Raw genomic sequence first — 6,000 nt, 5'->3', positions numbered from 1 at the left:
TCTTTCTTTCTTTCTTTCTTTCTTTCTTTCTTTCTTTCTTTCTTTCTCTTTCTCTCTCTCTTTCTTTCTTTCTTTCTCTCAAGATTTTTAATTATTATTTATTTATTTATTTGAGAGAGAGAGAGAGAAAGAAAGAGAGCAGGAAGGAGAGGGAGAGAGAATCTGAAGCAGACTCCACACTGAGCACAGAGCCCAAAGCAAGTCTTAATCCCACAACAGCAAGATCATGACCTAAGCTGAAACCAAGAGTCCGATGCTTGACTGACTGAGCCACATAGGTGCCCCCAGTTGAGAGTGTTTCTAAAAGGCAACTGGAAGGAATTATGCTGGTAGCCTCCTGGCACTGCCTCCCTAACGCTGAGATGTCAGTGGGGAATGTGTGAGGCTATGGTGACCACCAATCCCAACACAACCAGACAAAGTAGTCTTGTTCTTTATCTGTATATAGTTCTAGATACAGGCCCGTTTAAGGTATAAATTGAATCAGAAGATGGAGGAAGATACTCCAAACAGATAAGGTTATTAAGTTTCATTGGGATCTCCTGCGGCCAGGACTCAGGACAGGCGAGACAGGGAAGAAAATCAAAGCGTAAGGCAACAGTATCCTCTCAGGGCAGTTACTGGATCCAGGATGAGAAGATGTTGGAAGATAAAATATTAGGAACATACAAAAAGCCATTGTCAAATCAACATCAAAATGCATACTTTGGATTTTAAAAGCATTTTGCTTGTTTGCTTTATTTTCATGACTGTTCTGTTTCTGACTCAGCGTTTGTGTAGATTTCTGTTGAGATTTCACAGCCAAACAGCACGACTTCTGTGGAAGCAGCACAGAATACGGAATCGGGGTCACTGCCCGGCACTCACTGTCTCTGTGGTCTTGCGAAAGGTGCTGTAACCTTTCCTCTTACTTACAAAATAGGCTTTTTCACAATGCATAGCTTATCTGGTTGTTATAAAGATTACACAATGTAGATGGTGAACACTTTATGAGATATAAAGTAAATAACCACCAGTGTTACAGTAATAATGTAACAGCTAGTGTTAGGCAGATTTACATGGCTTTAAAATTAGGGTGAAATGTGAGGTTCCTGCAGCAGCTTTACCTATTCTAGTTCATTAGTCTTTTTGCAAAAATAACCCTTACTCTTTAGGATCTCTGGGTTTGGGTTTGGTTCTGCTTGAGCCCTTTTAAGCTCCTGCTGACTAAAGGCTGCTGGTCAGCATCACAGACCTGCAAATTTATACAGAAGTCAGTATCCGGGCCTGGGCAGAGAGCCAGCATAAAAAAGATGAGTCCTAAAGATGAAGTTTTGGAATCTAGGTGAGGTTCGATGGGGTGAGGTCTGGAGCTGACGACCAAGAAAGAGTTCTTGAGACGTCTTTGGTGCAAAATGGTGGTTTTATTAAAGCATGGGGACAGAACCCCTGGGCAGAAAGAGCTGCTCTGAGTTTGTGAGGTGTGGCTGATTGTATACTTGGGAGCTGGGGAGGTGAAGACCAAGGGTGTCCAGAGGGACTGTCATATGCTAAAGAAGACCCTCAGGATAATGGAGACCTGGTTATTGTCAAGCCACGCTGTTTTTCTCTCTAAGAGGCACTAACATGAAGACAGTGGGGAGTTTCCTGGAGGAGTGTTACATTTCTCCTATCACATGTCCTTGTCAATGGGCTGCAGGTTTAAAAGAAATTCAGTTTTAGTTACATTTCCTTCTGCCTGAGCCTCCTTCAATTTCATGGAGGGGAGGGTGATGTTAGGGCTCCAGGAAACTGAGTTATGGGTCTTTGGAAGTTAGGCTATTGATAAAGCTTTTTCCTTGTAAACCACTAGGACATTTGCAAACTGAGGGAGACTCCTGTCCTGCAGGACTGTGATCTCTATCAGTTAACCATTTGTTTTCCCTTTAGGGCAGCGAGGAGTGCCTGAGGAATGTCATACAAATCACATTGCGGGGGCAGGGTGTAGGGTGCTAGCTTCTGCTTTGTCCTCAGCTTGCCTTCTGCTCCCTCATCACTAAGATCTGAGATGCTGTCTGGGAGTGGACAGCAAACACTGGACCCAAAGGCCAAGCAGTGGGCAGTTCTCTGGGTATGTCAAAACCTATTTGCTGTGTAGCCAAAGGTGGAGACATGCTTCCACATCTAGTTAGTCAAGATTAAAGACAACAATAAAACAAAAGACAAAAACAAAAGGCCCTGACCACGTTTTCCCCCTTTCACTTGATGGACTAATGTTTGCTTTTCAGCATCTTACTGCTATCAAAGTCATGTAGTCTTTTCTTAAACATGGATGATTTATTTTTTTCATTATTAGCATGGGATTAATTTTTTCCTCTGCTTTATGGTAAGTTATCAGTCTTTTCCCAAAGCGAGAGTTTTCCCATGACTAGTATTCACAATCCCGTTTTATTGTTTTTATTCAATGATAAAAGCAAAGCTTACTTGGTCTTTCAACAAGCAACTCTGTTTTATATACACCTACATTATCTTTCAGTTATATATCTATTTACTTTTCTGTCTTTATGCAAAAGAGTAAATAAAGAGGCATGCTTTCCTGAGTCACTGAGCATTATTTTTCTTCTTTTTCTCTAATTGAGGTATAATTGACAAAAATGTATTGCTCCTCTTAAATCCCAGAAAATAAGTTGTCAACTGTGTTCCCATGTCCACCCTCTCATTTTATCTTCAGATATTCTTTTCACCTGGTCTCAGCAGACATGCTCAGAAGAGGTTGAGGGAAGACCAAGGAGTAGATGGAAGCCATTGCTCTATGCCTTTTGAAATTTTTGCGGATTTTCTAGTCCATATGGAGTAGTTTATAAAGTAAAACTCTTTTTTTTTTAAAAAAAAATTTTATTTATTTATTTGAGAGAGAGAGAATGAGAGAGAGCACATGAGAGGGGGGAGGGTCAGAGGGAGAAGCAGACTCCCTGCCGAGCAGGGAACCTGATGCGAGACTCGATCCTGGGACTCCAGGATCATGACCTGAGCCGAAGGCAGTCGCTCAACCAACTGAGCCACCCAGGCGCCCTATAAAGTAAAACTCTTAAAACAAAAATAAAACTCTGTTTCACCAGCACCAGAAAGAATGTTTAAGAAGCTGGTGCCATATTCCACTATTACTGAGTTTTCAATTACTTTAAAATGCATCTTTGCTTCTGGTACTAATTTAGTCATAGCTCTCCAGTTGGGTCTTGTTCTCATCTGATGGGGTATATTTTCTAAAGGTGCTCATTACTAAATTGGAAGGTACAGGACAAAAGTTAGTGTAAACGTTTTTCAATTCCACCTTAGAATCTTGCCATCATTTTATCAAAGTCTGCTCCCTTGTTATTATGTAACGAATATGTTTTTATGGGAACTGACAGTTTTCACTGAATTGTCAACATGATTTAATCCTAATAGGATTTACTTAAACATTTCCCAAAGAGAAAATGTATTCTCCATAATTTCCAAAGAAGAAAAGAGGTGGAAATAGGGCAAAAGTGAAAGCATAGTTTAGTTGTAAATCCTTATTGACTCATTCAGCATACTTGTTCATTAGCAGTTCCTCAAATTACAGTAGCAACAATACTGATATATGCAAAGTACACATGTGGCAATTACCCAGTTTATTTGATCTTGCAGGTTTGGCCAGGCTAAATGATACTAGGCTTTCTGAATGTGTTTGGTTTGTGGCTTTTCTAGACAGGTAGTCCAAAACAATTAAACTAGCAAATAAGTGGCCCAAAGCTAAAATTTTAATTATTTAAAACTAAAAAAATTTTGCCACAAAGGAGATCTAGATATGTATATAGATATATATCTATATCTCCAAAATTTCCAAGTCCAAGATTCAGGTTTATTTTGCTATCATTTGAATCAGTTCCCTAAAAACTGGTTAATGAAAAGAGACAGGGCTCATTATATATCTTATAGAGGCTCATCTGATGTAGAAGATTTTATTTCTGTAATAACCAATAATATTACTTTTTTTCCAAGTGTGTATTTGGTAAGTTATGGAAAGCATAACACAAGTATTATCTCCTATAATCCTCTTAAAAGCAAGACAAGCACAGATGAGGGAAGCAAACTACTCACCAGCTGTGGGACTCCTGGGTAAATCATTTCACCTCTCCGTGACTTCATATCCTTGTCCATAAAATTGAAATGATGATAATATATAGTACATAACTCATAGGGCTGCTGTAAGAATAAAATGCCATAATTAATATGAAATACTTAAGAGACCTAACACCTAGTAAGCCCTTTATAAATGCTCCTATTGAAATGATATGATTGCTCTTATTACCATATTTTGTGGACGAATACAATAAGCCCTAGTTTAAAGAAGGTTTTCATTAGCACACAGGTAATGGATTGTGGAGCTGGGATCTGAACACGGGTGTATCTGATTTTAAAGCCACAGTTATTTATTGCTCTAGTCTCCCTCTATGCTACTGAACTGTTTGCTACTGAAAGTTCAAATACAGTTTTTCAGAAAGCGTCTTTCTTAGAATTACCATTTGTTCGAATGTGAAATAAAAAATGTTTATTGAAAATATTGTTCTAGTCAATCAATACATCTTACTGTCTCACTCAGAATCAAAGGCTTATGCTAATTTGGGGGACATACTGTTTTAATACTTCACCACTTATGTAATAAATAATTGAAGAATATATATTTTTAAATCATTGAAGAAAGCTTATGTGTTAAAATTTATAAATATTTGAAAATGTTTTTAACTACTCTTTATTCATAGTGTAGGTGAGTGTGATTTTCAGTATTATATACCTCATTTTTTTTTCCTTCAGATGTACAGAAATCAGAAAAAAAAGTGTCTTTTTTAAAAATAAAGGTTCGGCCTCAGGGAATCACTAAGTTTTGCCTTATCTCATTCTATTACTTAAATCCTGCATATGTGCTTCACTTCTCTGCATGTTAATGGTGACCTTGAAAGCTGAGAAATTCTTTGAAATACTTTCTGAATATCCAGTCTCTCCTGCACACGGCTCCCATCCCGTCCCCAAATGCCTGAAACATACTCTGGGACCACTGCTTTTATCAAACTCTCACCTCGACTGCCTCTAATCTTTGTCTCAAAAACACAGTTTTTTGGTGACTGCCTATTTTTATTTTATTTAAATTTAGACACTATAAATTTTTATAAAGTCCCATAAAAATAGGCATTAGCTTCCTTAGATATCTTTCAACATCCCACAGGAATGAAATAAAAAGCAAATAGAATTTTAAAAGCATAGTGTTTTTAACAAAAAGAAAAAAAAATTAGGGCAAACTGATGTGTTCAGGGCCACTGTCAGAAATTCAAATGCCATTTTAAAGTTAGAAGTTAAAGAGCCTGAAGTTAAAAAAATCATGTGGAAGAATGTTAAAAAATAGGCATTTAATGAACTTTCTAGTCTAAGAAAGAATATTTTGAGTAGGATTATATATGATAAAAAGAAAGTTTTGAAGTATAATACCAGACTAGAAAAATAAAATGAGCTACTTGGCTATCTCTCACTCTGTAGTTCTTTCTCTTTTTCTCTGAAAGTCTCTCTGTCTTTCTTTCTGTCCAGCAAGTCAAACAATTCCTATAGCAATCAGCCCCAAATGGCAGGACTTGATTAATAATCCACTGCTTCCCTAATTCTTGTCTTTGCTTCCAATGTAGGACCAACCAGAGAAAGCCAGATATGCAGCCCTCACCCATCACATAGTGGCCCAGGTTCTGGTTTTCCTACCTACAGCTTCCCCATGACAACAGCCTCCAAACAGGGAACCTGCAGGCTTCTCTTTTCTCTATTCAAGCCTTCCCACTCTTCAGCTTCCCTTTGAGTCTACCAAATGCAAGTGGCGGTAGCCGGCTATGGCAAGACTTTCCTTTTTCTTATTTGGACTCTCTGCACGTATTTCCTTCACTTTGCGACCTCCCTCTCCCTGAGGCAGTACAGGTGAGCTGGGATATGTGCCCATATATATCTCACCACAATCAAGATAATGTATACATTCATCATCCC

General features: G+C 38.3%; 1 long non-coding RNA gene across 1 annotated transcript in view; it reads right to left on the bottom strand.

The window, feature by feature from the left end:
- LOC118017051 overlaps positions 1-6,000 on the bottom strand; it is a 147,081-nt gene that overhangs the window by 81,183 nt on the left and 59,898 nt on the right. Inside the window, exon 2 of the long non-coding RNA XR_004681043.1 lies at positions 4,081-4,185. This is a non-coding gene — a long non-coding RNA (uncharacterized LOC118017051). The remainder of the gene's footprint in view (positions 1-4,080; positions 4,186-6,000) is intronic.

Source organism: Mirounga leonina, unplaced genomic scaffold (assembly GCF_011800145.1).
Source record: "Mirounga leonina isolate KUSES-001 unplaced genomic scaffold, KU_Mleo_1.0 Mir_168, whole genome shotgun sequence".
Taxonomy (NCBI): domain Eukaryota; kingdom Metazoa; phylum Chordata; class Mammalia; order Carnivora; family Phocidae; genus Mirounga; species Mirounga leonina.
The sequence above is the reverse complement of the archived record's forward strand: the minus strand, read 5'-3'. Positions and strand labels throughout refer to the sequence as shown.